The sequence below is a fragment of the Erpetoichthys calabaricus genome, chromosome 1 (genome assembly GCF_900747795.2).
Source record: "Erpetoichthys calabaricus chromosome 1, fErpCal1.3, whole genome shotgun sequence".
In the NCBI taxonomy this organism is placed as follows: domain Eukaryota; kingdom Metazoa; phylum Chordata; class Cladistia; order Polypteriformes; family Polypteridae; genus Erpetoichthys; species Erpetoichthys calabaricus.
In genome coordinates this window covers 169,847,656-169,868,275 of record NC_041394.2, presented here as the reverse complement: position 1 = coordinate 169,868,275, position 20,620 = coordinate 169,847,656, and the positions used below count along the sequence as shown (strand labels likewise).

The 20,620-nt window shown below is 38.0% G+C and overlaps 1 pseudogene; it reads left to right on the top strand.

Annotated features, from left to right (window-relative positions):
* Positions 1 to 298: 298 nt before the first annotated feature.
* On the top strand, positions 299 to 2,076 carry LOC114653369 (SCAN domain-containing protein 3-like; annotated as a pseudogene).
* Positions 2,077 to 20,620: the final 18,544 nt, after the last annotated feature.

The following is a 20,620-nucleotide window of genomic DNA, read 5'->3' as shown; positions in this document are numbered from 1 at the left end:
CCTGTGTTCGGATTCAGCGGGTTGGAAAATGGATGGATGGAACAAGCTTGCACTTAGGTTGAAAGTTCATTTGCGTTTTGAAATTCGTTGGAGCTTGAATGATAATACACTCATCTACTAATTTATTTCAAGAGATTACAAAGTGATTACATAGTTAAATAAAGTGAATTAAAATAAAGTGATTGAAAAAGAATTTACAAAGTGCTTAGTTACCTACGCGCGTTTTATTATTGTTTTTTTAAGTAGTTTCTTAAACATATTTTTTTTTTTGATTTGCAAGTTTACTGCGAGTTTTATGATGGCAGACACGAAAAAAAAATGCAGACAATACAGTTTGGACTACTTGAAGTTTGGATTTATTCCATCTCTATCAAATCAACACTTGCCGATGTGTCTCATATGTGAAAAAGTATTCAGTAACGATGCCATGAAGCCTTCAAAAATGGAGGACCACTTATCAAGAGTACATGCTGACAAAAAAGTAAGCCCTTGTCATTCTTTCAAGCACTTAAAGAAAAACTAGAGAAAAGGCCATCCATAAGATCGATGTTTGCGTCATCATCTATGCAAGACGTTGATGGTTTACGAGCGTCCTATAATATATCTTTACTAATAGCGAAGTTGGGGAAACCCCACACAATTGGAGAGCAGCTTATTTTACCAGCCATTGCGGAGGTCCTCAACAATGTATTGCACAAGCCCGCACATGATATTATAAAGAGAATTCCTTTGAGCAATAACACCGTTCAGAGACGAATAGACGAGATGGGTCGCGACATGGAAAACATTTTATGCAATTTCTTACAGACCAACAGATTCTCTCTCCAGTTGGACGAGTCTACATTACCCGGCAATGAATCTCTGTTGTTAGGATATGTTCGATATATTAAAGATGAAAATATGTGCCAAGAACTGCTTTTTGCTACATATTTAGAGACTGATACCATAGGAGAATCGATTTTACAGGCCGTGGAACGTTTTTTTACCGACAAACCTATTCCATGGAAGAACATTGTTTCTGTTGCGACTGATGGTGCACCATCTATGGTTGGTCGTCATCGAGGTTTTATAGCTCACTTAAAGCGACAACTGCCTGAGGTACTGGTCATTCACTGCGTGATTCACAGACAGCATTTAGTAGCAAAAAATCTGTGTCCTAGATTGCACCAGTCTTTACAATATGTTATAAATGCTGTCAACAAGATTCGAAGCAATTCTTTGAACTCTCGGTTATTTGCTCAGCTATGTGAGGAAAACGACGAAGTCTTTACTCGGTTACTTCTGCACACTGAAGTTCGCTGGCTATCAAGAGGCTCTTGCTTAGCAAGATTTTCAACTATTTTTGAATCTGTGTTGGAGTTTTTACAAGAAAAAGATCCGAATTTGAAAAAAAATCTGAACAATTGTAAAACAGATATTTATTACTTGACTGATATCTTTGGTATGTTTAACAAAGTTAATTTGCAGCTGCAGGGTGACGATCTCAACTTGATTAAAACAAAATCAATAATATCGGCCTTTGTGGGTAAACTTATCCTTTATAAACAAAATTTAAGCAGAAAAGAATATTCACAGTTTCCGCATTTGTCAAAATTACCAGAAATGCTTCAAGACGATGTTATTTTATCATATGTCACTCACTTGGACGCATTACACAAGGATTTTACTAAGAGGTTTGAGGATCTCTTAAATTTACAAATTCCTCAATGGATAATAAATCCGTACAATATCACAGCCATGGAAGAAGCTAATGTGATAATGCAAGAAGAGTTGATCACCATCAGCACAGACGAGGAGCTTAAGCAGAAGTTCAACCAAGGCTATCAGAAGTTCTGGTTGCAGCGCAACATTGAAACACAGTATCCTGCATTGTGGAACATTGCTGAAAAATACCTTATCGCTTTTCCATCATCATACCTAGTCGAAAAAGGATTCAGTGTGGTTACAAACATTTTGACAAAACAAAGAAACTGTTTGAAAATCAACGAACGCGGAGATTTAAGGCTGCAACTCACCAATATTGAACCAGATTTAGCTAGATTGGTAGAAAGTCACCAGGTTCATCCATCACACTGAATTTTTATTTTTTTATCTTTACTTTGCGATTTAAATGTTTTTTTTTTCAAAAAATAATTACCTACTTAAGTATTTTTACGTAATTTATATTAATAATTATTAATTACACTTGATATTTACTGAATTTTATGTCTATTTATTTTGTTAAATTTTGATGAGAAAATGATGTCAAGTTTACTCACTTAACCAACCGCAAAACTTTTAAATTGGTAAGTATTTTGTATCAATAGGAAAAAAACTAGGGATAGAATTTTTAAAGTAATTTGGCTATGGGGGTCTGAGGTATCAGTTTATTTTGGAAAGGGGGTCTCTTGCCCAAAATAGTTTGGGAATCCCTGTATTAGAGCATTAGAACAATCTAGACAAGAACAGGCCATTGAGCCCAACAAAGCTTGCCAGTCCTATCCACTTGTAACCCCTGTAGCCCTGGACTCGGCCTAGTTGCTCTTCTCTGCTGCTATGTCCTTTTTGTAGCCTGGAAAACTGCACACAGTACTCCAGATGAGGCCTCACCAGTTTGTTATAAAGCTTGAGTATAACCTCCTTGGACTTATACTCTACACATCGTGATATATTACCTAACATTCTGTTTGCCTTCTTAATGGCTTCTGAACACAGCCGAGAAGTCGATAGCTTAGAGTCCACTATGACTCCTAAATCCTTCTCATAAGGTGTACTCTCGATTTTCAGACCACCCATTGTGTATACAAACCTAACATTTTTACTTCCTATGTGTAATACTTTACATTTATTGATATTAAATTTCATCTGCCACAAATCTGACCAAGCCTGTATGCTACCCAAGTCCTTCTGTAATGATATAATGGATTCCATATTATCTGCTAATCCACTTATCTTGGTATCAGCAAACTTAACTAGCTTCTTATTTATATTCCTATCTAAATAATTTATATATATAAAATAGCAGTGGCCCTAGCACTGACCCGTTTGGAACACCCCTCTTAACATCGGCCAATTCTGATAAGGTTCCTTGCACCATCACCCTCTGCTTCCTGTGTCTGAGCCAATTCTGCACCCATTTAAAAACATCACCCTGAACTCCCACTTCTTTAGTTTGATGCCCAACCTCTCATATGGCACCTTATCAAAACCTTTCTGAAAGTCAAGGTAAAAAATATCATATGCTCCACTTTGATCATATCCTTTTGTTGCCTCCACATAGAATTTCAGCATGTTAGTAAAACACGGCCTCCCTCTTCTGAAACCATGCAGACTGTTCCAAAAAACTCCTGTTCTTGCCAAGTGTTTCTCAATCTTATCCTTAATAATTCCTTCCATTAATTTTCCTGTGATGCATGTTAAACTTACTGTGCTATAGTTGCTTCGATCTGCTCTGTCACCCTTTTTATATAATGGGATGATATTTTGCCATTTTCCAGTCCTTCAGAATCTCTCCAATGTGCAGTGACTTCCAAAAAATATGTGTCAAGGGTTTATATATAAAAACTCAAGGGTAAATATTATTTGGTCCTGGTGATTTGTTTGATTTCAGCCTATTTAATCTGAGCAGTATTTCTCCCTCTACAATTTCCAAATCCTTCACTACTTCCATAGTAGTCCTGTGTACCTTTGGGAGGTTATCCACTTCCTCACTTGTGAAAACCTCCAAAAAATGCAAGTTTAGTGCACCCATTGTTTCACTGTCTGTATCTTTTAATTCCCCTTTACTATTTCTGATGCACTTCACCTCCTCATTGACTTTTCTTTTACTATTAAAATACTAAAAGAATCTCTTAGGATCTTCTTTCATCTTATCTGTAATATTCCTCTCCAACTGTCTGTTAGCTTCCCTTCTTAATGGTTGCCCTCACGTTCTCATACGCTCTACGGTTCAATTTGCAGTCATTAGTCTTATATGCATTATAAAGCAGTTTTTTTTCCTTTGCAGCTTCTTTTTTAAATCTTTATCAATCTACTGTGGATTTTTTTTTTAATTTCCTATTAATTCCAAATTTAGATATGTATCTTTCCTGCATTACATGTAAAACATTTTTAAACCTATTCCATTGCTCCTCGATTGTTTCCACACTTAAAAACTTATCCCAGTCTATCCTCCTTAGACTTTGTCACATCTGCTCAAAATTTGCCCTACCAAAATTCAACTTAACAATTTTATTCTTTGCATCTGCACTCTTGCAAAATATTGAGAATTGTATTATTTTATGGTCACTTGACCCTAGTGGTTCAATCATCTTCACACCCTCAATTCTATCTTGATTATTACAAAATACTAAAATACTAAATCTAGACAAGCTTCACCCCATGTTGGTGCTTTAACATACTGTGTCAAAAAACAGTCACTGATTACTTCTAAAACCTCCTGCTCAAGTGCTCCTCCATCTGCAAGGTTATCCCAGTTAATATTTGGATAATTAAAGTCCCCCATGACTATAATATCTCCCTGTAAACTTGCCTTTTTGATATTACTAAAAAGATGTGTGTTGAAATTCCTGTCTGAATTGGGTGGTCTATAACACACTCCTAAAATAAGACCTCATTCCCTAATGTTTTCCAGGTGAGGCCATATGTCCTTACAAAGATGGGGCTTGTAGTCTGCATGTTCTTATGGTGGCTTGTCCTTTTTACCTTAAAGCTGTTTAATTCTAAACTTGAGGTGTTGCTGTTTTTTTTTTCTTTTTTTCATTTAGACAGTTGATAGTCAGTAGATTTTCCTGAGCAGCAAGAGGTTACAAGACTGTCATTTTTTGTAGTGTTTAAATCTATATGGCTGTATTTTGGTAGATGGTGATAATGTCAGAGGTTTTCACAGTGATTTCATGCCAATCGTGGCAGCCCAGGCACCAGCATCTCTTTGTTTGATGGATTTTTTTTTGCAATACGAAAGTTGCAAGAATTTGTATTCTCACTAGAATTTAGACAAAAAGGGAACAATATTCTTAGGTAAATTAATGTTTACATTACAAAACTATGTATGCATACAGGAAAATTCTGCTATGGCCGAAATACAATTTTCACACAAGAAACATTACTGGTAAACAGAATTAGAAAATGTAGACACAAAGAAACTAATCTTTTCAGATCCATTACACATTTTGTTGATTTTACACTGCTCGGAATTTCTGATTTGGCAGCATTAAAGCAGGCATGAGCCTCCTGCAGTAATTATATAATGCATTCCATTAACAATGAGACCTAATTAAATAGTTTGAAGAAAAGCCTGCAGCCACTCAACCCTCTACACGTGGAATTGTGGACTCCTGCATTATTAAGCCGTTGCAAAACAAATTAAACTTACTTAAGCATATGTCATGCTTTGGGGATTTTTACTGTTTTTACTGGTATTAGCATGCAAATGTATCAAATATGTACAACACCATATATGAAAAATTATCACATTTTCAAAAGATTATAATCTTAAAGCCTTTAAGCTGTCTTTATACACTTGATATACAGCCTTGCAAATGAAAGAGAAGTGGCTGAGAGTTTATGTGTTTTCTGTGGTGTGAGCTGGCCGAGAACATAGCCAAACAGAACTGGAACAAATGAAAAATATTTGGGACACAAGCCGGGTAGTCCCGTTTAATTCCCTGATTTTTTTTAAAACAAGTGCCTTCTGGCACTTAAAGTTAACATATAGCCCAAAGGGTACAAAAAAGAAAATAAATTCAGCATTAACTTTAGCTGTAGAATCAGGTTTTCTATAGAGCTCTCACTTGTCTGGAACCGGTCTCAAAAAGACAACTTACTGGAGGCAGCCAGGCTTTTTATAACGGGAGGACCGGAAGAGGCAGAGCTAATTTCCCTCATTGCGAGGTTTCTGGTAGCTGCAGGGGAAGAAAGGAGACACAGTTAGCGATAGCGACCCGTCTCGCCCTGGTGGGTTACTATCTTTCTCAAATGAGCCAGCAAGGAGATCCTCAGACGCACATACATGACAGTGGTGTGAGAATTAATTAAACAAATACATTTTGCAACAAATGCATTTTGCATCCAGGCCTTTAATGACCTCTTAGGGCATAGCCATCAGCAGTGTGTCTGACTACAAGAGAGAGTGTTGACCTTGTTGAGAGGTTTACGTACTTTAGCAGTGATATTCATGTCTCTCATGACTCTTCCTATGAAATCAATACACGGATTGGGAGGGCATGGGGGGGTCATGAGGTTTCTAGAAAGAGGTGTGTGATGCTTTGAATATCTTAGCAAAAGGATGAAGGTTCAAGTCTTTAGAGTGCTTGTATTTCCTGTTTTGCCATATGGTTGAAAGATATGGACGCTATCCAGTGACCTGTGATGAAGACTGGTCTCCTTCGGTACTGTGTCTCTACAGAGAATCCTTGGGTATCTCTGCTTTAACTTTGCATCGAATGAGCGATTGCTCACTGAGTCCTGAATGAGGCACAATATCTGCATTGTGAGGATAATGGCACTAAAGCCATGTGACACGATTCCCCAGGGGTGATCCCGTTCACAGGAACCTCATTGTTGAGGATCCAAGTGACTGGACCAGGCCAAGGGGACGCCCACGCAACACCTGGCTGCCGTAGACAGATTTCTGGGGGTGGGACTGGGCCAAGTGTCTGCCTGGGGGGTTGCCAACCAGGATTCCAACCTGTTTCGTTGTGTGGCATATCAGAGCATGCTCTTCAACAAGACCTGACCTGATTTTGCTCCTAAAAACTTTGTGCTATGGTTGTCATTAAGGAGTCGTGCTGGAATTTTTAAAGGTTTTTTTCTTCCCTCACAGGAGTAAAACCAACTGAATGTTTGGGCGAGCATATGGAAAAATTGTACTTGTTCTTGTTATTTATATTCAAACTAGCATCGATGAGGCAGGGCAGTAAGCAGTAGTAGCTGACACCAGCATCTTTGTAAGTAAATAACCAGCGCTGTAACAACTAATAGTTATAAGTAACAGAAACAAGGATTGCTTAGTGGGAGAAAAAAGGCAGCAGCTGACTTCAGAGATGTAAAGAGAAGGACTGATTAGGCATAAACGGCTGTAGGAGCAGACAAGACAGTAAGACATTAACTAGCAGCGGATATTCAGTAAGTATGGAAGCTGAAAGAAGACGTGCAATATAATTATTTCCTAAGATTAAGATCATAAATCACAATAAATGATAACAACGATAGCAAATGATAAAACCTTCTGTGATATATACACAAATATATAAGTCTATTTGCATCATGTGATGCCAGCTGTGTAATTAGATGAACGGTTGCATGTATGCTTTAGTTTACATTTTGTCAAACTGCAGAGGATAATGTAGACATTTTTATTAATTTAGCCACACCATGGATCCATTCATCATTGCACTTAAAGACAGAGGGGTACCAGAGGAAAACCTAAACCAAATAGCACAAGACAAGGTCAATTTTTAAATATCTCCATATTTTATGCTCGCTTTTTTTATTAGGTTAACTAAGTATAGTAAGTGATGGGCTATACTTAATTTAATGTAAATCAATTACCAGAAATGTGGTGAATGGTGCATTAAAGATTTGAACAGTGCCGATAATCATGTGCTGCATTTTTTAGGTTTTAGTCAGCACTGTTTTGCTTAGTGGAATACCACCAAGTATTTAGACTTTTTTTATATGAACATGATACATATATATTGTCACATACGCGTGTTTAGGAGACAAATAAAGGGCCTGAATAGATGTAATTCCATGCCGGGCTAGGGGGGTGGCGAAGTGTACTGATTCTCTCTCTCAATCCCTTGCAAACCATTCTCAGAAAATCCCACCTGTTTCTGGGGCAGCCAATGACGTCACTTCCGGTCCCAGACCTGATGACATTACTTCCTTTACTGGCCTTTAAAGCTGCCATCTTGCTTCCTGTATATCATTTCTGTTTTGGACTCAGTTGTGTGAACATGTCTGTTCTTCCTAATCATTTTTGCAGCCAGGAAATATACGGGTGGCTACCACAAACCTTCGCAATGTCCTTTTGTCATTCTTGTGACAATATACTGTATATATATATGTATATATATATATATATATATATATATATATATATATTGTGACAGATGGCTGGGGCCCAGACCCGGCCGGGACACCCCTGCAGCATATCTTCCAGGGGACCAAACATGGGAAACCCAATATCTCTCCCTAGTTGCTAGATGGCAGCTTCCCTGGGTTGCAGTGGTGCCTCGGACTCCCGCAGGGCTTAATGGGGGTTGAAGTTTAGTGCAGTCCTGTTGGGTTCCACAGGCGCTGCCAGGGGGTGCTGCAGCAGGAGCTGCTAGCCCCTTTTGGGCACTAGTTTCGCCACACCCGGAAGTGCACCCGAATGTCAACAATCAAGCACCTGGAGCACTTCCGGATACCTAATAAAAGGAGCCAGCAATCACCACTCATTGGCCAGAGTCGGGAGGAGGAGGACAAAGCTTAGAGGAGGAATGGGGGTGCCGAAAGAAAGGAGTGTGCTGTGTTTTAAGTGCTTTATTTGTACACTTGGGACTGTGTTGTGCCCGTGGGAATTACGGGGAAGACATACCACACAGGTGAAGAACAATAAAAGTTTATTTATTTTATATGTACCTCCCGTGGCCATCTGTGTCGGGTCAGGCGTTTGTATAGCGCCTTTTTACTATATATATATATATATTATACATACAGTACATACATATGCAACAAGCTCACAAAGTAATCTGCACCAAAGAATTGGTAAGAATGCTGAATGAGAAAAAAGAAAAATAGAACTGGGTTGGATGATGTATCAGATTGGTAACTTCAAACAGGTTAGCTGACCAACTGGTGTGGGCACGAGAGAGCTCAATAAAGATGATATGGTGAACAATATTCTAGAAAATGGGAAGCAAATATTCTTTCATAAGGGAAATTCATCACAAAGAAGGGTTGAAGAATTTGACTTTTCTTCGTGTGGTATGAGCTCAGAGGAGCCCTTAGATGAAACTCTCACAATTGACAGGTTGTATGATAGAACTTGTCATAAATTACTCAGGGTATACATTTATTCAAACCCCCAAAAATGTGATGATTCAGCACAATGGGCAGAATCACCAAGGAGATTTGATACAGCAGTGGCACCCACTTAGCAGAATCTATCTCCCATATCTTGCTCCCATAACTCCCTGCCCCCCAGACAGGCCTTCTACTTCAAGTCCATTATTGACTGCAATTTTACCATATGTTACCACCACTTCAACATTTGATCAAGATGGAAATGTGTACCTGGATGTTCTCTGTGACACTTTGATTTATCATCTTACCCTGAGCAGCAGGCATCAGAAAACGATATAGAAATGATTGAAGACATACAAATGAGAAGGAGGAATCTGCTTTTGAGCAAGTGGTTTCCAGCCCTGCAGGCAACAATGCATATTGTAGAATTTTGCAGCATATGATAGAGATTTTTGATGAAACAGTAAATGAAGTGCCAGCTTCCAAACATACACCCACAAACACCAACTCAGCTACTTCACCTGACAGCCCATCAGCAGTACGTGAATTCATAAAACCAGGAGCCAGGTCAAACCATGCCTCCCCAAATACTTCACCTGCATCTTTCTATGACAACCCAGAGAATATAGCTGAGAAGCAGTCCATTACTATTCACAAAGTGCATTGTGTGTCTGACATGATTCAGATATTTTTAGATGAAAACATACTAATGGTAATATAATATTTGAGCATGTGTGCTGGAAAATGGGGAGTTGGAGAATGGATTTGGGCATGGGCATGTTATGGATTGTCTTACTGACTTCTGGAGCACTTTTTATGAAACAAGAACATGTGGAGTCACATATAAAACCCCGACATCACAAGAAACATCACAAAAATCATTAAATTTCCAAAATCAATGTCACCAACTGAGAGGACCACATCTCTTCACACTCTCAGATTTTTCAGTCCGATTGATCAGGAGGACATTTGACTGTTCCTTATGTTTTGGATAGGGTCTGATTTTTTTTTTTTTTTTTTTTTTTTTTTTTTTATGAAAGATCATTAATGTTACATTCAAAGCCATGTCTGAATTCACTAGACAGCCCATAGTTGGAGTTGTGCCCTGGAACTGACAAGCAACTACAGCAATTTCTCAGAATTCATTTCAGAGATTCTGTCTGTGTGAAAAAGTGGAATATGGGTCATGGTTATGGCATAAACAATTTTTTGATCAATTGAATACTCAAACTAGTCATATGATAAGATACTATAGAGATATAGGCCTATACATTGAATAAGTTTATATATTTATAGAAATAAATATAGAATATTGAAGGTGTCATCTTTTAAAGTGAAAATCATTAAGTTCAATAATTGATTATATCATTTTACTTATACAGGTGCTGGTCATAAAATTAGAATATCATGACAAAGTTGATTTATTTCAGTAATTCCATTCAAAAAGTGAAACTTGTATATTAGATTCATTCATTACACACAGACTGATGTATTTCAAATGTTTGTTTCTTTTAATTTTGATGATTATAACTGACAACAAATGAAAGTCCCAAATTCACGTCTCCCCCCTCTTCTTGTCCTTCTTCGGCCAACAGTAGCCCAATTTCCGCCAGCACCCTGTTGGCTAACAGTATTGGTGGCGGTCGTTGTTAAAAACTTTAAGCTAAGAAAAATAAATAAATAGATAAAATTAAAAAATAATTAAAAATAAAAAAAAATTTAAAAGTAAAAAAAAGAGGGGAGAAAAATCTGCCTCATCAATTAAAATGCCTCATTCTAAAATGTTAATGATTAGTTCCTGCCAGGTTTTGAAAAAGTTTAGTACAGATCCTCTAAGTGAGAATTTGATTTTTCCAATTTCAAATAGTATATAACATCGGTTTATCCACTAACTTAAAATAGGAGAGTTAGGATTTTTACCAATTGAGCAAGGTAAGTCTACATTCCAATAGTGTATTAAAGATAGTTACAGTTTGTTTGTCCTTCTCCACTTTTAAGTCCATCTGGAGGTACACCAAACACAGCTGTTAATGGATTTGGAGGTATTGTGACGCTGTCTGAAAGGTATTAAAGATTTTGGTCCAGAATGATATTAATTTGGTGCACGCCCAAAACATGTGGCCAAGTGAGGCTGGAACTTGATTGCAATGTTTGCAGGTTGGATGTTGCCCTGGAAACAATTTGGACAATTTTAAATGAGACAGATGTCCCTTATATATAGAATTTTAAGTTGAATAAGTTGTATGCTTTGGCATATATGGAGCTCGAGTTAATTCTGTGTATTGCTACCATCCACTCCTTTTCTGAGATGTTGAGTGAGAGATCCTTTACCCACTGTACTCTTGAATCTTTGAAAGGGAGGGACTGTAAAGTGGTTTTTATATTACGGAGATGCTGTCTGAGTCCACAAGACTGATCAATATTTTTCTGGCATAGTAGTAGGTGGGAGGTGAGGAAAATTGGGCAGGTTTTAATAACAAAGTTTCTAATTTGAAGGCAGTGAAAGAAATGTGTTGCTGGAAAGTTAAATTTGGAGTGTAATTGTTCACTAGGATGCAAAGACAATTGTCTATGTACAGAGGTGGAAAAACGTGGTCTCATGCAGAGGTGCCACAGATAAAAGGTTCTCTATCTTAAATATTTCCTATATTGGTTCCATATTCTGAGTGAGTGAAGCACAATTTGGGTTGTTATATATTGGCGATGACTTGTACTTATTGGGGTGCAGTAGTTGTATCCATGCACAAATGTTCAGGCCAAACCCAAATTTGTCCAATGTAGTGAAAAGGTAGTTTCCATTCAACTATATCAAATGCTTTTTCAGCATCCAAACGATAATAATATCGTGTTAGACTTTTTGGGTGAATATATTGCATTAAATAGGTGTCAAAGATTGGAAGCTAAGTGCCTTTAATAAATCCAGTTTGGTCTTGTGATATTACCATAGGTAGTACTTTCTCACTCCTTCTAGCTAATACTTTGGAGATTTTGTTAACATCATTATTCAGAAGTGAAATTGGTCTGTATGTTGCATATTGTAATAAGTCCTTATTTTGCTTAGTCCTTATTTAGTTTAATGCTTGGGCGAAAGGTTTGAGGTAGAATTGTATTATCTCTCTCTTCTGTAAATGTTGCTAATAAAAGGGGAAGCTAGTTTAATTGAGGCCTGCTGCTTTCCCACTCTTAAGTGAATTTATAGCTCCTAGTAATCTGATAGTGCCTGAGGTTTATCTAATTCCTCTGCACTGAGAGTATCTATTGTGGTATCTGTAATGCATCCAGAAATGCATTAGATTGTGTCTCGGTAGAATATAAGGACTTGTAGTAGTCTCTAAATGTGTGCATTATATTTTTATGGTCAATGATTTTGTCTCCATCTGTGTTGGTGATTGCTGGAATTGTATTGTGAACTTCCTTCTTGTGGATTTGTTGAGCTAAGATCTTATTAGCTTTCTCTCCATGTTCATAGTAATGTATGTCTTGATTTAAAAATGAGTTGTTCTGTTTCTTTAGTTGTCAAGAGGTTCAGTTCTGAAGATGCAGAGCCTGTCTTTTTCCTAGATGTGCCTCATATGGACGCCTGGCATGTTCTTGATCTATTCTAGTAATTTCACTGATTAGCTCTGATACCTTCTTGGTTTCCAATTTACTTTTGTGAGAAAGATAGGAGATAATCTGTCCTCTTAATAAAGCCTTCATGGTTTCCCCAGAGTATTTCCTGCAGAATCCTCTGAGGATGTATTTGGTCTCTAAAAAAAAATTGATTTGCTTGGATATAAATTCTGTACAATTCTCATGCTGTTAATAAAAAGTGGGTTAAGATGCCAACTGCGTGATGAGTATGTAGGGCTCATGCATTTTAGCTGTCTATAAAGAAATTATCGATTATTGAGTAGCAATGACGCACTGGTGAGTAGAAGGAATGTGATCTTGAGTTTGGGTTTAGAAATCTCCAAGGGTCGGATATGTTGTGATCAGGTTACAAACTGTGTAATTATCTTTGCAGTGTTAGATGTCATCGTCCCTGTGGCAGTGAACCTATCTAGGTCTGGATTTAAAACACAAAGTCTCCAGCCATTATAATTTTATGAATGTTCACATTGGGAATCCCTTCAGTATCAGATACTACATCTGATACTACAAATGAGATTGTTCTATGTATAAGAATTCCCACACCTCTAGTTTTCTTTGTATGGCTGGAATGGAATATTTGGCCAGTCCAGTCTCTGTGCAGCCATGACTGATCCTTGCTTAATAAGTGGGTCTCCTGTAAAAATACTATTTTAGCATTAGGTGGAAAAATACTTTCTTTCTCTTTAATTCGTGATTCAGACTTTTAATATTCCGGCTCACAAAGTTAACTGTTCGGTCATGGAAACATTGCTTCTGAACTTTTGTTGTCATTTCGAAGTCTTAACTTAAGATAAGACAGCTTTGACCTTAATTTCCAATTTTCCCAGGAGTTATTGCCATGAAGCCTATTGTTATGTTGGCACTTATAAGAATTAAAAGAATAGATTAGAAATAGCTTGCTTTCTTTCTCCAAACCCACATTCCCCCACACATTTTGTCTCCCCAAGTGAGGCTAGGCCACACTTCACAAAGTCCCAGTCCTCTGACATACCTAGAGACAGAGCACGTCCACAATAAAAGAAGCCCCCAGCAGCGGTGTATAAGGATTAAAATAGAGATATCTATTGACAATATAGTCCCTATAAGGATTAAAATAGAGATATCTATTGACAATATAGTCCAAATGCTATAAGCATAAATATAATCTGAAACAATCTTGAGAGAGTAAACCCAGGGAATGATGTTAAATAGTAGCCCTGGATAAGCATCATGAGCCCTAAACCAAGGGTATAATGTTAAACAGTCTGCTTAAAAAAAAAAAAAATTAACACATACCATACATATACGCATATACTGTATTTGTAGTTAAAGCTTAAACAAAAAGTGTCTGAGAAGGGAAATGGATGTATAATTAGCTCTCTTAGCTTTTTGTTCTTTTTCCTTCAAAGTAAAAATGTGGAGCTTGCCTTGAATGTCCACTTTCAGTTGGCAGTATAGAAGAGGTTTTATCTGATCTCAGCTTTAAGTAAGTGCTGTTTAATATTATATAAAGCGACACATTTAGCAGCTGTTGAGGTGAGAAATCAGGGAAAATATGAATGTGGTTATTTCAAATATAATCTCTTGCTTCTGTCTGAGAAGTAGCATTATATGTAGTTTAGATTGTAATTTTTCGAAACGCACGATAAGAGTCCTAGGTGTAGAGGTGTTTGATCTCCTTACATGTAAGGATTTGAAGTCCTCTCCAATTATTTTAGGAGAATAGTTCAGCTACATATTTCACTTGGTTTGGACTTTCACGATTTTCTGGAGACCCTCGATTCAAATATTACTCCTTCTGCATCCATCTTCCAGTGCAACAAGTCTGTCCCCGAGTACTTTGCATTCTGAATTTGCAGCCATTGCTTTTTCCGTCAGCGGTAGATGCCAGTTGTTCAGCTATTAAATTTGAGTCGTGAGCATCTGCTTAACATCTGCCAACTGAACACCAAGTGCTCCAAGTTTATTCTCAAACATAGACACATTTTCCTATATTTGTTTCTCAATTTTTTCTAGCATACCTTTAAAGGCTGCCTCAAAGCAATTATTTAAACGTATTTCCTGGTCTTTAATATCCTGAAGAAGCTTTTCATTTGTCTTGTGTGTGTCCTTCATTTCCTTCTTTATATCATTTATTTCTTTATATCTTTCTTTAAATCACTCTTAAGCTCCTTTATGTCTTGAGCAGTGGTGGTGGCCATTGCAGTGATCATTACTTGCAGTTTGGAGAGATCATTTCGGTCTTCTCCATGCTGAATGGGTGAAGTGGCAAGCCCAGTTAGAGCCGATGCTCCTGGCTCGTGAGGAGTAGATGACAGCGTGGAAGGCAAGGCCATTTTCACTTTCAATGAATTTTCTGGAATCTGCGAACTGGGAATTGATGCCTGTCTTTAGTTTTCTTTTCCGTTTCTTTCTGAGTCCCTTTCCTGCCGCTCATACATATATATACTTGTATATACTGTAATTGAACCCCCTCGGGTTGATTAAATCCAGGGTACCTCGGGATGGTAAAAAATAAAAGAGAAAATAACACTGCTGTTAACAGAGTTCCACTTCAGACGTCCATCTCCTGCAACGGACGAGACCAATTCATAAATAAGATTTTGAATTAACTTGCTTCGTTAATTTGATTAATTTATGAATATCTGTTTTTCTAATTATTTGATCTATAGCTATAGTTATAGTATAGATATGGTTTATTTGATGAAATGAAAAAAATAAGAGTAAAGGTGGCCTTTACAAAAGTATGGACACCCTTTCAGTTGTAGGGTATAAGAACTTGTTAGGCTGTTCGTCAGTTAAGCTGAAACCAGACAAAGTGTTAGTCTGGTAAACTGTACATTAAAAATTTAAATATGTCTACTTATCTGCGGTGGCCTGGCGCCCTGCCCGAGGTTTGTTTCCTGCCTTGCACCCTATGTTGGCTGGGATTGGCTCCAGCAGACCCCATGACCCTGTTGTTAGGATATAGCGGGTTGGATAATGGATGGATGGCTGGATGTCTACTTATGGCATCATCATTGCTACTTTTACTGAGTCACAGTAAAAGAATGTAAGAAAGAAAAGAAGAAAAAAAAACTTTTCAGTTTTTTCAGACTCTTTTAGGCAAAACAAAAGACAAAGTTTGAGCTACATGATGACTGATTTTGCATATAATGCTAGTATGACCAAGTGCACAAAATACAAAAACACAAGTAGTACGTTGTAAAAACGTCATATAGAAGAAGACAAGATCACTCAATAGCACTAACTACAGACCCTTGGGATATGCTGCACTTGTTTCACTTATGTGTGTATTCATTCATGGTTAATAAATTACTTTAATCACTTGTCTTGTCAAGTACATTTGTTTATAATAACCTTTTTTCAGTCCTGGCTGACAGCACCAAGACAATGAAAGGATAAACAGGAAATTTAGTTTGGTGAGAGATTCTCTATTAAGTTATCACTATATCCTTGATTTCATAGCACTGTAAAATGGTGATTGTTGCAAAGTAAATTCTTCTTTTTTCCCATGCCTGAAATCTTAGATATTGTCATCTTTTCCTTTGGATCTCATCATGGCTCCTCCTGGCCTTTTTTTCTTTTAAATATTATTTTATTAGAACATCAGGACAATCTAGACAAGAACAGGCCATTCAGCCCTGATTCTTCCAAAATAACATCAAATCTAGTTTTTAAAGTCCCTAAAAGTCCTACTGTTTACCATATTTGGTAACTTGTGTCCATGGTTCTGTGTGTGAAGAAAAACATCTTAATGTTTGTGCAAACTTTTCCCTTAACAAGTTTTCATATGTGTTCCCATGTTCTTGCTAAACTCATTATAAACTGACAGTCTCGAACCACTATTCTAATTCATAACTGCAAACACTGCCTCCACTTAATCACCCTTTGCTGAGACTGAAAAGTCTCAGCTCTTTTATTTTTTCCTCATAACTCGGCAACTACACAATTTAAGTAGTATTTGCAAGTGTATTTTTTTCAAGTTGCCTTAAATAAAGGCTTTTCTTCATTCATACTAATAAACTAGGACTGAAGTTTGTAGCATGACTGCCTCACATATGTATGGATTTAATGTTGCCTGTGTGAAGTTTGTTCATTTTCCTCAAGTCTGTGTATTGTTCCATAATCTTCTCGCATTTTCATTGATAAATAGATTAAATAGTAACTCCAGATTATCTCTGTTTGGGTTTTTCATAAATGCAGGACCATGGAACTGGCACCCTGTCCAGGATTGTTTCCTGCCCTGCACCCCATGCTGCTGGGCAATGTTCCGTTCCCTCCATGAGCCCAAGTAGTATTAAGCAGATTTAAGGAGGTATATGTATGTAATTACATTATCAGGTGCTCAAATATTGTTATTGACATGATGATATTATGCAGCACTGCAGGTGTAAAGTCTGTCAGAGCAACATGCAAAATATTTAATGGATATTAAAATATATGACACTATGTTTATAGCAAAGTGTTTGTGAAGAAATTACATTTAAAAGCTTTGCTAGATAACCAATGCTATACCAATCAAACCAGAATGGGATGGCCAAGCATGAACAGGTATGCATACAAGCACTTGCTGGGGTTGGCTTTGTGCACAACCGAGCACTCCATCTGCTAGATAAGGCTCAGGATCTACCTTCACTCATTATGCAAAGTAGCAGCCACAGATCTCATTTTTGATCTGTGTATTTAGTGCTGTGTACTGGTTTTCCACATGCATGAGCCCCCTTTAAAATAACCAAGGTTTGGCTTCTTAAAGTGGAAACCTATGGTGTTCTGTTTGCTCTTGCCTTTTGCACTCTTAGATATGTAAATGTTGAACCACACAATGAAAAAAATTATGGGATCACTCTTATGTACATTATGTACAGGATACTTACATATGTATGGGATACTTTCAGGTACAGTATATATGAGAAGCTTTCTCATATGCTTGAGATAAAGTTAGATTAAAAAAATTACAAAAGTGAGCTTCGGGGATACCATTATGACGTTACCAAGGCCACAGCTTGATCCTCAAGCCATCCTAAAGTCCTGTGTTCATATATTCCGTTTGTGTCTTGCATCCTAGAGGTGAACTTGTTAGGTTGACATATTACTGTACATTATTTTTGCCAAAGTCAGGTGTTTAGGGTTTGGAGTGCCATTTGGTCTAGCTCTGCCTTCATATTTTACCTGTATGCCCTTGTGTCTTGGTAAGCAGACTCAGAAAATGAGTAAATGCAGAAATCTGTGCGGCCCACATAACAGATCCTAGTTAGCAATAAACTTGTACAAAATGATTACTATCGTTTGTGATTGAATCATTCTGCATCTTCGGCGTTACTTATTGACTTTTCTTACTTCTGCCTTCTGACAAAAGCGCGTTTTCCCATGGCATTGCGGTACCGGAAACGTCATCTGCTAGTATAGCCACGAGCCTTGTCCAAAGTTAATGAGCCGCGACGTTGCAACTGAAGCGCTAGGCTGCAGCAGCCTGGCAGCAGGGTTGGCCTTAGACATGTGCAAACTGTGCACCTGCACAGGGCCGCCACGCCAATATATATTGAATATAAAACAGAAAGAGAAAATAACAACACAGCTGATGGCAATGTGGCCGAAAAACATTGTGTTTCTTGTTAATTAGTATGCTGTATTTACTAATGTCGCTCAAGTTGGAGCAGTAAGCTGTATGTAGTATTATAACGTTCTGCCATAATGAGAATATCATGGGCCGCCACTTGGTTTTCAAGTTACAGACACGCGCATATAGAAGCGTGTCATGAGCTCGAGGCGGCTATGCAGTGTCCGCAACGGACGTGGCCATCTGCTGTACATAAGATACCATATTGACATTGACGGGCGAAGGGGCCACCGATTCTTTCTCTGCCCAGGGCTGCCATGAACCTAGAGCCACCCCTGGCAGGCTACACTACTGGCTGGGCTGCTGAGACTGGCCACTGGGCAGAACTGACCATCTCGAGTAGTAATAGCTCGCATATTTTCATGTTTTTTGCTCTAGTTTTATGTAATTTTGTGCTAGTATTGTAACGAACAGTTAATGCAGACTACACCTGAAGATCTGAAGTGGACGCGAGAAGTTGGTGAGTTGTTTATTAACAAATTTTTGTGATTTTGAGTTTGTAAAATTAGTGTAGGTCAGGGGGCTTTTTGCATATCGGCTTATTTTACAATATAAACTTTGAAGTAAACTTAGTAAAGTAAAATTAGATTTTTGGAGGATTTGTTTTCCATCTTGAATTACTGAACAATGAATTCAGTGAGCGTTTTCGTAATTTCAGTTCACACGAACAGAACTTTGCGCTCTTTACGTCACCATACTCTTACAATGTTGAGAATGCGCCTGAGAATATCCAAATGGAATTGATTGAACTGCAGCCAGATTTTATTCTGAAGGCAAAATACAACGAAGTTGGTGTGCCAGGCTTGTATGCTTACCTGCCACCCTCGTATGTGCAGATCCGTAAGTTGGCATCGAGAGTACTGTCTGTGTTCGGAAGCACTTACCTTTATGAGCAATTGTTTTTGTTAATGAAAGCTACCAAAACCCCACATCGCTCAAGACTTACCGTCGAGCACCTTTCATCCCTCATAAAAGTTGCAGCTGCACAAGATTTCAAGCCTGATATTGACAAACTGGTTACTAACAAGAAATGCCAAAAGAAATAGATCTCACACTGTAAGACTCCTATATAAGCAATGAATATAATATAATGAATATAATCTATACTAATAAAAGGCAAAGCCCTCACTGACTGACTCATCACTAATTCTCCAACTTCCCGTGTAGGTAGAAGGCTGAAATTTGGCAGGCTCATTCCTTACAGCTTACTTACAAAAATTAGGCAGGTTTCATTACGAAATTCTACGTGTAATGGTCATAACTGGAACCTGTTTTTTGTCCATATACTCTAATGGAGGAGGCGGAGTCACGTATCGCGTCATCACGCCTCCTACGTAATCACGTGAACTAAAAACAAGGAAGAGATTTACAGCACAAGTCAAACGCGGGAACGAAGGTAAATGATGTTAATTTTTGAGTGTCTTTTAATACTGTGTAAGCATACATATTAACACATGTGCAATTAAACGTGTGCATTTACGGGGTGATTTCTCAGGCTTAAAAGCTCGCCTTTTATTAAAGAGGTAAATGCAAACTGTTTTCATTCTGAAGGTTACAAACCACGTTAGATTTCATGCTCAAGAGTAAACTCAGCACACAGCTTGGTCATATTACAACCGGTTCATTTTCCTCAGTTGAAAAAGGTTTACTTTTCTTCTTAATAAAATTTTTAAAGCAGTACTTCGCCGCTGCGAAGCGCGGGTATTTTGATAAATATCAAAATATATCGCGTCATCACGCCTCCCACGTAAGCACGTGAACAGACCCGCTGCCGTTTGCAATGCCATATTCGCTAGATACAAGTTTAATGAGAAGACACGAGGTATAAACGACAGTTTGGATCACTTTGTAATAGAGTTAAAATTGCTGTAGCGAGAAACTTTTAACTGCCGGGTCATTAAATAAACCCGTGGACATCGCAACATCACACAAGACAGCGGCTCACGTGAAGTGACTGAACGCAGCAGCAGTGATCACTTCAATGAATCAAACCTGTTCAAAAAACACATTACACAATTGATAAGGTACGAAAACAATATAAAACCGATTGTGGATTTGCGTACAGCCACTGAAACTTTGTGACGGCACGAGACTTCAGGTCACGTGTCTGCAAAAGAACGTCACTGAGGCAACTATTTTTACTGGCGGTGGCTCAGGGGAGAGAGTTTTTATTCCTCGCATCTCCGTTATACCCTCTGATCTCCTATTTCAATTCAAACGCCTCCAATTTCCACTAAGGCTCTGCTTCGCAATGACAATTAATAAGTCTCAGGGACAGACCCTACAAAAGGTTGGCATTGATTTGAGGCAAGACTGATTTTCACATAGCAAACTGTACGTTGCATGCTCAAGAGTAAGCTCAGCACACAGCTTGGTCATATTACAACCAGAGGGGTG